Source organism: Arvicanthis niloticus, chromosome 15 (assembly GCF_011762505.2).
Source record: "Arvicanthis niloticus isolate mArvNil1 chromosome 15, mArvNil1.pat.X, whole genome shotgun sequence".
NCBI lineage: Eukaryota > Metazoa > Chordata > Mammalia > Rodentia > Muridae > Arvicanthis > Arvicanthis niloticus.
In genome coordinates, this window is record NC_047672.1 from 20411231 (window position 1) to 20424091 (window position 12861).

At 37.7% G+C, this 12861-nt stretch overlaps 1 protein-coding gene across 2 annotated transcripts in view; it reads left to right on the forward strand.

The window, feature by feature from the left end:
- The window catches only part of Tpk1 (thiamin pyrophosphokinase 1), a 323577-nt gene that overhangs the window by 33678 nt on the left and 277038 nt on the right, over window positions 1-12861 (forward strand). The gene's annotated exons all lie outside the window — the stretch shown is intronic.

A 12861-nucleotide genomic window follows, 5' to 3' on the forward strand; every position in this document is an offset into this window, starting at 1 on the left:
GGGCTTTCGGGTGATAAAGAAATCAAATGTATTTTTTCCTAAAGGGTATTGAAGGAAGCTTGATAAAATGTATCCTTGAGTGGTTGTCACCTGAGGAGGTCAGGCTGATAGACCCAGTTGGCTGTACAGCACAGAGCTGCTTCTCTGGGTGAGTGGTAACAGCAGACAGCATGTGAATTAAAGCAACAGTGCTGAGCACTTGCCTTATATAATTACAGACACAGAAGAAAGTCTGGGCAGTCATCACTGAGGAAGCTTCTTGAAAAACAGTAAGAGAGTGAGAAAAGTGACAGAATCTGCAATACACCAAAAAGCCTTCACAACCTCTAAAATTACATGCAAAGATGTATTATTAGTGAAAACGACTTGCATGCAATTCTGGAGATTTTCAGTGATTTCAGCGTCCAAATTGAAGTCTTATTTTTATAATGTGAAACTTTATGAAATATACAGTGGAAAGTAAGTACTTTTCTACTGCTACTGCAGACTAAATATAAATAGATGACTGTAATTTGGTAGGAAAATACTTTTATTCGGAACTTCCACTGAGTATTTATATATATTTCTGTGGAATCTAGTTTGCATTTTGTTGCATACTTAACTAAGAAGCATGGAGGTGAAACGTAAATTGCAAGAGGATAAATTGCTTTAATAGTCTGTCATAACCACAAGGGTAAATGCCAGCCTACCATTTATCTTTTATAGTCAGAATTTTCATTACTGTAAAACGTTGCTTTAAAAAGAGCCTTGCATAACTATAATTGGTTGTTTATTAACAAACAAATTCAAAAGCACAAACTTGCTTGACTCGTTGAGGCAATAGAGTCTGGGCAGTTATCCATTTCTTGAATTTGATGTTAATTTAGGAATATCATACTGATACTCAATATATACAACTCATGCTGTGGGATTAGTTTAAAAGTATTTTCTTTTTATTAAGTTAAAGTGCAATAATCTTGTTAGTGAAAAATGAACTTTGAAACAGTCTTTTTCTTTAAAATTTTATTAGGAATAATTGAGATTTTTATGCTGCATTCAGTTATGTCACCACTTCTCGTAATGCTGATTGTTAAGGATTGTAGTAAAATGTAAATTGGGTTTTGTAATCAAAAGGGCTGATACAACTTGGTGATTTTTTTTTCCTCTTAACTTAGAAATATAGTTTAATCTATGAATGGTTGGGAAATGAATATATTAGTTGGAGAAAACTTCCAAAAGGGAGACTAACTTTTTTTTTTAAATTGCATACTGTAATATAATGATTTTGTGTAATAAGACGTTGTCTTACATGTGAAGTTACTATAGAGGCCAGTAGCATATGTGAAGAGGGGAGATTATTTGTTGAAATGAACAAGCCCTACTTAGTAAGTTCCCATCTTTCTGTGATGAAGAGAAGGTGGGGATGGTGCTGTGTGTAGCTGCAGGAAGCTTTAACACTGCGGCAGGAAGCTACCTGTAAGAGCTGTGTGAAATGTGGTGTGGAACAGCTGGCTAACTTATCAGCCGGAGCAAATGGCCCAGGTTTGAAGGTATATCCTTTACCCCAGGTACCCGATATTGACCTGTTCAGTCTACAAATGTTTGCTCAAAAGTAGAGAAAGTTTGCCAGTTAAAACAATTAAGCCCAACGAACCACACCGTTTTCCTAAGTGTTCTGTGATTTATTCTGGATTTGTATAAAGGAACTCAAAAAGCTCCTAGGTATAAACCCAGAAAAGGAGTTAGCTTTATTCTTCCACACGTTGAAGGAGCCCTTGTGGTCAGCTTTGAGGACTTACATCTAGTTCCAGCATTCAGACCCTTGGTGATACTATGTATCAGTGGACAGTTTGCTAAGCTGTTTCTATAGTAGCTAGCTTATTTATGAAGATTTTAAGAATTACTTTATCCTGTAAATCTCCGTGGTAAACGTGTTACTTCTAGAGGCATCTTGGTGTAACTTTGAACATGAGTAGTTCCCTTCCCTCTTCCCAGTGCAGACGAGTGCTACGACATCCTTCTCAGTGTCTTCCCACTCCACGTGCTCCATCATATTTAGGTTGAATTTGGATTTTTTTTAAATTAAAATTTAATGTGTATGTTTGGTTTGCCTGCATATAAGTCTGTGTACCATTTGTAGTGACCGAGGCCCCCAGAAAAAGGTATTGGATCCTCTGGAACTGGAGTTGCAGATGGTTGGAAGCTGCCATGTGGGTGCTGGGAATAGAACTCTTCCTCTGGAGTGCTTTTAACTGCTAAGCCACCTCTCTAGCCTTTATTGATTTATTTTTTTTGTTCATTTTTAAAAAATGCTACTAATTTGTTCTAGGTACCACACTGAGTATTGGTTGGAACAATATTGAGCCAGCACCTGGCCTTCCTGATCTAAGACACAAGAGTAATTGTTTAACATGATGGTTACTGTGAGACACCCAGGAGTATTTGGAAAAAGTGTGGAATGAAAAGACCTTTCTGCACCAAGGTAGAATAGGTGCTGTCAGGGAAGTTATTAGTATGCTAGTCTGTAGTTGCATCTGTCACAGAAAAATGAAAGGCACTAAAACAGTTACAGAAAATTCTTTACTTTTAAGGGTTTTCTGCAGTGTCTTTTGAAAGATTGGGCTCTTGTTTGAATGCCTGGTTGATTTTACAGAAAATTTGAGAATCAAGTCTTAAGCCCTGGGCTACTATGAGATTAAGAGATTAGAGCAAAAAAATGAGGAACTAAGAAAAGAAAGAGTGAAGAATTCAGCAGTGCAGCTGGAGGAAGACTGTGGGAGTGCACAGAGGTGGATACAGATAAAGGAAACACAGCGAGAGGGGGATGAGCTGGGTTCACTGCTGTTTATGGTTATTACAGATGATGTCCATTGCAGCCTGCACATTTACATTGTGGAGTCATTGAAGATTTGCATGTGTTTTTCTTGGGTGGGAGTCAGAGTCTCACTATGATAGATCAAAACAATTACAATAGATTTCAAAGATTTTTATTATTTTCTGAGACTTTTTTTCTATAATGTATAGAGAGAAATGAGGTAGTCTGAGCAGGAATTGGTGTGTGTGTGTGTGTGTGGTATGTGGTGTGTGTGTGTGATCACGCATGTGTATGTACACTACATATGCTTTTGAAGGTCAGAGGACATCTTGCAAGAATGCTCTCCTTCTGCCATGTAGGGTCCAGGGCATTGGCCACAGGTTGTCAGGCTTCTCCAAGGTACTTGCTGTGCTAGCTTACTAAAGTCAGCAACTCAAACAGCAAATTTTAAAATCAAATCCAATAAAATACCATCAAAAGATGTACTAATGTGATACTTATTGCCAACGACTAAGAGTAGAAAAATATAAAAGTCCTATTTTCTGTTATTACACCATTTTGTATAAGGACAGAACTTTTTGTGCAGTGAAGTCCCCTGCAACTCATAGCATACAGCAGCTTCAAATCTGAGCTGAGATAGTTCAGGCAGCATTTATTGGTCTTGTGTGCTTGAATGGCAAAGGCCAGTATTGGAGTCCTGTGTGCTGCCTGAGGTGGGAGCTGAGAACTGAACTTGGGTCCTCTGGAAGATAGGCAGCACTCTTAACCACTTTCAGTATATGGGAGAGCTTAGGACATGTTCTTGACTGCTCCTACCTTCTTTTTAATCGGCTAAGTAGGGAGGCGCATGAAGCAAGACTCTTAGTCTTGATATCATAACAACAACAACAACAACAACAAAACACTTATTGAGAGAAAAAGAGGCTTATAATCTATCATAAGCCAGAACTTCTAAAGTAATGATTTATTAGTTTTCTGCATACTCAAAGAATTTATTAACACACAAGAAATAGCACATTGTTGGGTGTTCATTTACTGTAAGACTGTGTTTGATATACTTATGAACTGGAAGAATTCAGAAGTACCAGAAAATTAAAACTACAATGTTTAAAAATGACTGCTTTATTGAGAACAGTAGAGATCAGCTTGTTAAAATGAGTCGTTTTTGTAAAATTATAATTGGGTTTTAGTGAACCATGGGGCCATGGCACAGGAGCTAATAGACATCTCTTATGTAAGAGTTGAAGCCAGAGTGTACTTTGGTTGTTCTGGACTGTTTTGGGCAGCAGGCATTTATTTGTTGAGTGCAGAGCACTGTCCAGTCACTATCCAGGGTGCTGTAGGAAAGATAGAAAGAGACCAGATGTCTATCCTTGAGGCCTGGGGTAGAGATGGCTTCAAAATTTAATATTAGTCTGTCCTTCCCATTTAAAAATATATGGGGTCAGTGTTCTTATATTTGTCTTCTGATTGTCTGATAACTGTCACATGTACAATGAAACTATAGGCAGAGTTCTAACAAGAACTACATCTACATGAACTGCATGTAGAATCAGTGTGCTAGCCAGTGTTTGATTGGCTTCTTACAGAGCTATTAGCATTTAATTGAATTTACAAATTACAGAATATTCCATCAACCTGGGGGTTCTATTTTATGGGAGGGTTTGTGATAAATTAAGAGTATCTGTGTGCAGGCTGCAGGTTTTAGAGCTTTATCTTTTAGCTGGTATTTGTGTATAGGTTTGTGGGTCATATCAAGTTTTAGTTCCTGTTCCTAAAGTAATATTAGTCATTTACTTTTAAACTTCCTTTTAAGGACAATAACTCTCTTCTTGACAAGAGCATAAAATTCAAGCAATGAATTTTGTATTTTCTACTTACCTGCAGTTGAATCTTATTTCTGTAAGAAAATTAGTGTGAGCTTGGATGAGTTGTGCAGAAGTCTCCACACTGATTCAGGGTGGCTACACATTTTCCTTCCCCCGCCCTGAGTGTTTCTTTTCCCTTATTCTTCTCAGAATGTGTTCTCTTGATCATAGATATTATGACTCCCCAGCCCATTGTTATTGGAATCAGTTGGGATGTCTCAATAAAACATCCCCTTTTGTTGATTTGTATGTTTTTGGGAAAGGGATATGCTGGTAGCTAACATTTACCTTGGGGCTCTGGTGGAATCCTGGTGGTAAATGTTTGGCAAGGGTTCTCCACATAGCCATTATTAGAGATGTGCATTGTGAGAACAGTCTAGGAATACCTCCCATCAGTTAGTTCATTAACAGTGTCTGAAAACTTAATATTGGACCCAAACCCTGGCACACATTTTAAGGATTGTGAAAATATCACCATGGTTACTTAGCATATATTTCTATTATACCCATCTTAAAAAGATTTATTTTTAACTATGTGTGTGTGAGAGAGAGTGCATGAGAGCAGGGGTAACTAAGGAACCAGAGGCTTTGGATCTTCTGGAGCTGGAGTTACAGGTTATGAGCTCCCTGACATGGCTGCAGGGAACCAAACTTAGACCTCAGTGAAGGCACTGTGTTTTCTACATCACTAGCTAATTGTCTTCAGCTCTTATAATACTTCATTTTTGAATAAGGGTATCAAGTTATATCCATTAAAACTAACTTCAGTAAGCTATTGGTGACAAAGATTGATTTCTTTTTGAATTAAAAAAATATATGGGTATATTTTTAGCATGTATGTCTGTTAGCCATGTGTGCACAGTTCCTGTGGAGGCCACAAAAGCTATCAAATTCCCTGGAGCTGGAATTCCAGACCTTTGTGAGCCTCCATGTGAGTGCTGGGAAGCAAATCCTCTAGAGGAGCAGCTGGTGCTGTTAACTGCTGAGTCAGCTCTCCAGTCCCACTGCTGTTAAAGCTGCCTTGACTGCTAACGACTATTGTCCGATTCATGTACTTTTGTATTTATCTACTTGTAGACTTTGGGTTCTTAGGTTTTAGTTATTTTTCTAGTAAGGAGCGTAGAGCTGTGTGCTGGTTAGTTTTATGTTAATTTGATACAAGTAGAGTCAAAAGAAAGAACCTTAGCTGAAAAAAAAAAATGCCCTCAACAGATTGTCCTGTTGGCAAGCCTATGGCACATCTTCTTGACTGATGATTAATGGGGTCAAGTCAAGCCTATTGTGACAGTGTCTTCTCTGGGCTGGTGGTCCTGGGTGCCATTAAAGTCAGGAAACCTTGCTCCTCCATGTCGTCTGCTCCAGTTCCGTGAGTTCCTGCCCTGATTTCCCTCAGTGATGGACTGTTACCTGGAAGTGTAATATAAAATGAACTCCTTCCTCCCTAAGTCACTTTTGGTCATGGTGTTTTATCGAAGCAGTAGAAATCCTAAGACAAGCTGAATTAAGTTTTTGGTCCTGGCCGACAGTTTTTAGCCCATATATGTGTTTGTGTCAATATCCCACATTCATGATACAGAAATGTTCCATCACCATAGGCAACTGTGGTTCCCTTCATGGCCTCACATCCCCTTTTCCTCCACACCATCTATTTTGTCCAGTTATCTGGCCAGTAAGTCTGTTGTTTTAAGTTCAACGGTTTTGTCTGAATAGGACCACATACAGTATGTGATTTGAGATTTCCTGTATTAATCCAGAATCCTCCTCCCAGTTGTCTAGCATATCAGTAGCTCATATTTTTTTCATTGCTGAGGATGTATGGTAGGGATGTACCAGTGTAACCAGTTACCTCTTAGTGAACACTGGCTTGTTTCTAGTTTGGGATTTAAAAAATAAAGCTGCTGTAAAAGTTGTACACTTTGTGTGTGTGTGTGTGTGTGTGTGTGTGTGTGTGTGTGTATGTTTTCCTTTCCCTGAGTAAGTGCTCAGAAGTGTAGTTTCTTAGTTGAATAGTAGGCGCATGGTTATTTATTAATGGATCTGTCATATTTCTCTAGAGTGGCTATTCTCAGTGGTGAGTGCTTAGTTTCTCTGTGCCTTCCCATCATTTGCTGTTGTCACCACATTTATTTTAAACATTCTGAAACATGTATAATGATAATGTGGTTTTGATTAGAATTTCCTATTAACCAATGGTAGCAGTCTTTTTGTGTACTGATTTGTCATCTTTGTGTTCTCTAGGGAAATGTATGTCCATGTTTCTGTCCTTTAGGTTACTTGCTTTTTCAGTACAGAATTCTGAAAGATAATTTCCTTTCCCCTTTGTTAGGTATATAGTTTTGAGATGTCTTGCAGCTTGTCTTTCCATCCTTCAAACGAGAGGGTCTTCCCCCAAGTGGAAGATAAGTGGTGAGGCAGTGATTCTGGATGGGAGTGCATGGTAGAACAAGATGCTTGTGACAATGACTAAAGGGTGAGGGCAAAGGTCAAGGAGAAGCTCAGGGTTCTAGAAGAGTCTTCAAAGCACTCAGACAGGTAACCAGGAGACTTTCCCTAGTACCTCTTTTAATGCTTCTATCACCTTCGGGTATTACCACATAGGAAGATTTTTTTAATATGTGGGCTACAAGTAGACATCTAGGCAAACCAAAGTATTCTCTCTACCTGTCTGTGTTTCCCACTGTTGAGATCCACAGCAGGTAGGAGGATATGTGGCTCCAGTTCGTGATGGTGTTTGGAAAACTAAATTTAGTTATTTGACGCAAAAAGGGATTTATTAATTAAGTAGGCCAGTTATCAGTAAGGTTCAGAGGGCACAACCCAGAAACCAAGAGCCGGCGGTATTTACAAATGGCAAAGGAAAATAACAGAGGAATAGCAAGTTAGTGTTGATTTGATTGCAGTTTATTTGTATAATAAGGTAAGTTACAGTGTGCCAAACTTAATTTAACCATGGAGAATGTGAAATCCCGTGTTGTCAGGAAATCCCAAGTAGTGCTGGGCCAAGTGCCTGCAGGAAGGTACCATGGCACAGAATTTACCAGAAGATACCGACTTACTGGGAAGAAGTGACAAATTTTATTCAAATGAAGATGTCTACTTGTGTTACTTCTCTAAGAAGACTGGATGCTGTGGTATTAATGGAAAATAGGTCATAGGTGCTCTCTGGCCTGCAGTCTGCTGTGATGCCCCTGAGGTGTGTTGGGTAATCTGTGGGCACCGTGTTTGAACCTGTGGAGAGATAGGTGGCAGGTCCTGCTTGGTGCTGGAGGACTACATGTGATACTGTGGCCCAGAGGGTAAGTATATCTTAAGGAAGAAGACAAGCTCTTTGCTTCTTCAGTGTCCTTCTAGTGCCTTCTGGCAATATGTCATGTTGGGAGCTTACTAGAGAAATCTGAATATGTTCTGTTCTATTACCATGGAGTATGTGTGAAAGAGGGAACCTAACAATTCTAACAGGCAAAGTATTGAAAGAAGATCCCAGTACTGAGAGATCCAGGCAGCTGCGGTGTGCACCACTTTGCAGAATGTAGGTTGCAGCTACATACTACTAACAGAACATAGAATGTGGCATACACAACTTAGCTCCTTCAATAAGTAACTTGCAAGTAAAACAATAAAAAGAAATGAGGCGAAAGCTAGATAAATACTCTGAAGAGGCATGTGTGAATGTTCTGATTCTTATTTGAATTAAGCAATCATAAAAAGATATTTTTCTTTTTTTCTTCTTTTGCTAACAGAGGACATTTGCACACAGTGGGTACTAGATATGGAACAGTTACTAAAATTTCTGGAACTTATAATGATAATGTGATATCTCTATATAGATATAAATGTTGATAGACTTTAAAGAACTCTTTAAGATATATGTTGAAATATTTGTAGATTAAAGATTGTAGTTTCTAGTATTTATCTCAATAATGTTTTTGTTACATTTATATATTTAAAAAAATTCATTGAATTAAGCTTTTTTTCTTAGATCATGAAAATTATGAGGTAGCCACTATCTTAGCGTGTACAGAAGTTATCAGTCATGAACAATGACCTGTCTTTAAAATAATGTAATTGTGAATGATGTTGTTTAGTTTTGTTTATAAAGAGCTGTTAGGAATTTATGGTGGTGATAACTGGCATTTATTGAGACATATTCCATGGCTCCACTCATATGCACATATTTTGACTCGGTAGTTTATGATGTGAACACGAGTGTCTTGTGCTTTATGGAGTGGTTGATATTGTCTCGTAGCAGAAAAGCAAATGTGCTGGGAGGTTCAGCAATCTTCTCGACATAGATACAGCTTTTCTTCTCACAAGTCTGAATATGTATTCCTCTGACACGTTTACTATATCTGTAAACCATGATTTTCTTATACTTTGCGGAAATATGACTTCTCTAATATTTCTCTCATGCTGATGTGATGCAGTATTTATAACATAAACTGGAGGCATAGATCCCCCAAAAATAGTCATGTTCTACATCAACATGGGAGACTGAATTAGTGCCTTTCCTAATTCTTATATAGTGCTGAAACAAAAGTCTTTCTTGGATAATTTTCTGTTATTCCTAATTTTGCATTCATTTACTCTTGCTCATAGTCATCATACTCTTGCTCATGTAACATACTAAAAAACATAGAAGGTTTAAATTACTTGACAAAGGTAAATTTGAATATTTGGTAAGTATTTATAATAGTGATGGGTGGGGTGGGTGAGTAGATGAAGAGTAGGGTATGTTGTTTAATAGATATTTCCCTGATGAGCTGTCTAAACATGTGATTTTTGTCAGACGGTAGTAGAAGAAAACTCCAAAAAAGGGGGACTCTTCTTCCTTATTCTAGTGTATTTGTTCTTTTTAAAGAGGTTTCACTAAAAGGTTTTATGGTGCTCAGTCTTCTGCCTAAAAGTATGGGGTGTGTGGGTGTGTGTGTGTGTTGTGATGCTATGTATTTTAAGAAGCATGAGTGAATTTAACAGTGGATGCAAGGTAACAGTTGATCAGCTGAGGTTCCTGGCTGTTGGTAAAGGGGATTTGACACCTTAATCACAGATGGGTCAGTTTATTTCTGCAGTAGCAGTAGCCAGAGGGTAAACATCTGGGCCTGTTATTGTAGATGTTATCTCCTTACGGTCACATGAAAGGTATGAATAGGGTCATATGACACCTTTGGGAAGCATGAGAGAAACCCAGGGCTTATGAGACTCAAATTTTTATAGTGAAAGGAACCCACTCAGAACACATTATTTTAAGGGGCTTTTACTCCGATGTGACACTTGTAACTTACAAAAGTCCTTAGAAAGATATCTTCAACCACAGCAGCAGACACCTTACAAGATGTGCAGAGAAAGACCAGAGAGACTCTTGGAAAGCTAACTCTCAAGGACACCAACATTGCTGCTGTACTGTTGTGGCTCCTGATGAATTCTCATACAAATACCTCACACTGTCAACCATACTGATAACCAGATTACAAGAGAGTCTATTCTAATTAGTTTGTCTCAAAAAATATTTGAGGGCACTATCAGAAATATTCCAAGCAGCAAGTAAAGGCCTGTTTGGGAGAGGCTGCTAGTAATACCTGAAAAGGAAGTGAACCTCAGGAAGATGTAGTGACACTGAGGCTGGCCAGATCTCTAAAATGGAGTGTAATGGGCTTTGTCTACCGAGAGATGCCATGTCCACTTTCATTTCTGTGTTCCTTCAGAGACTGAATGGCTGCAGCAGCCCTGTAGACATGGAATTGTGGAGGAGTTAAAACAATTAGTGAGCCAGGAGTAGGCTCCTGAAAAAGACTTCTATAAACAGTCAGTGGCTTTGCTTTAAGTGTTGGAGTGGTAAAAAAATACTGCTTACTGCCTTTATCGAATTTGTTTACGTTGATCCCTGCAGAGGTTTGAGCAAAAATGTCCCTTATAAGCTCTGGTATTTGAATACTTGGGCACCTACATGGTGGTATTGTTTGAAGGTTTAAGAGGGACATATGTCAATGGGGTCAAGATTACAAATCAGAAATCCTACCTTCAATTTTTTATTTTATTTTATTTTATTTTTTTGCCTTATGTTTGTGGTTCCAAGATGTGTGCACTTTATCTTTTGACTCCCGGTACCATGCCTGCTCCCTGCTGCTGTGCCTTCCCCTGAACTGTAAGCCAAAATAAACTCTTCATTTTTTCAGCCTTAGTCATGGAGTTTTATCACAACAATAAAAAAGTAGCGAATCCAATCACTCTCTGTGTAGTCCTTCTTGCTTTCTTTCCCATCATTCCTTTGATAATGCCCGTATTCTCTCAGAGCACTCATTAGCATGGCTCTCCCTCAACCCCTGGGTATCATCTTGAGCTGGTCTCCAGTTCCCCAGTATTTTTTCATATATTTGTATATATTTGTATATCTGTAGGCCCTGATTGACTTTTTACATTTAGCAATGAAAATTGATTAACTCAGACTGGTATGGCTTTCCATTATTGTCATGTGAGTTTGTATATCTATAGAAAAATTTCCTAAAATCCATCTTCACAAGTTCTTGCCACATGGTTAGTATTAATACATTTTATAGGACATAGGAATTTTTATTACTTACAGTGGAGTATTTGAGAAGCTCCCGTATTAAGAGCTGGAATGTGTTTCAGGTACCTAGCATTTCTCCATAATCTTTTTAAAATAACTTGAAAAATTGAACAAATCAATGTTACAGTTATTTTTAATTCAGATATATTCTAAGATATTCAAAACAGTTGGTGGTAATTATACATTGAGGAATGGGAGTTATTTCACTCAATAGGTTAATATCAATTTTGTTTTAAAAAAACCAAACTAAAACAAAAATACAAAAAAAATATCAAGGATTCACTTTCATAAATGTGCTGCTTTGCCATGAAGTCAGTTGTGTGTATGTGTGTGTCTGTGTGTGTGTCTGTGTGTGTGTGTCTGTGTCTACATGTGCAATGCTAGAAAAGCAGTCTACCATGGAGTTTAGCCTCAGCCTAAAATGATTTTAAAATACTAATAAAAGTTAAATAATATTATAAAAATAATTTTGCAGTCATGGAAAATTCAGGTATTCAAATAAAAATATCTTTCAATGATTAAATCTTTACTCAAATTGCTCATTATTTCTGAGATTTCTAAGAGAAGAAAAAGGTAACTTGCCTGCTATCTTAGTTCTTAGGGAGGACCCTTGTAAGAAGAGACAGACAAGAGAGGAATAAGCAAATGTCTATCAAGTTTTATATCTTTGTACATGGAATAAACTCAAGGAAAATAACTTGGGCTTAGCCGTTAGGTTTTTATTTTATCTTCCACCAAGTATAGTAGGTTTTAGAGATAACTTTTATAATAGAAAAAGGCCTTCATTCTCTAAGGATGGAAATTGTGGGAAGGCAGAAGGGAAACTGATGTTAGTATGAACAATTTAGTGAAGCTTGCTAGTTGTATTTCTCAGGTGCCATCTTCAGGATGATAAAGACCTGTGGTCATCTTGGATGTTTAGTATATTGTCCTTTCTCATTCAGAGAAATATTTAGGAATTAGTGTCTTATTTTAAGAAACTGAGGTGCAGAGAGGGTTTAAGGAATATCTGTCTTCTAATGGCCAGCTCAAACAACACTTATTCCGTAGTGCAGGATTTTGAAGTGGATAGCATCCCTACGTGTCTTTTCTGCTTCTTTAAAGGTCCATAGACAGCATGTTGTACTGCTGGCACATCAGTATGTGCTGATGATTATAAGAATCTTATTTTTTAAATTTTCATATATTTTATTGATTAAAAACCATAATATATTTTGATCATACTCTTTCACTTCCTTCCCCATCTTATTACATGTTCTCTCTCTCTCTCTCAAAAAAAAAAAAAAAACCTGAAGAAGTGTAAAGAGACACGAAAAAACAAAACAAAAAATACAAGTGTGCACACACTCACACACACACTGAGCATGAGCCTGCCTTCGGATTCACTTGAAATATTCAGTGGCACTCTATTGGAGAAAACTGGTTTTTCCTCTCCTAGCAGAGATCAGTTGTAAATAGCTTCTTGGGTAGTATTGGAGCTTTGTGTTCCCTTCTTTTCTTTCATCTGAGATTGTGTTTAGATTGAACTAGTGAAGATCTTATATAGGATGTCACAGTCTTTGTGACTTTGTATGTGCATCAGCCCTGCTGTGTCTGGAAGATACTTTTTCTTGGAGTCATCTACAAATCTTACT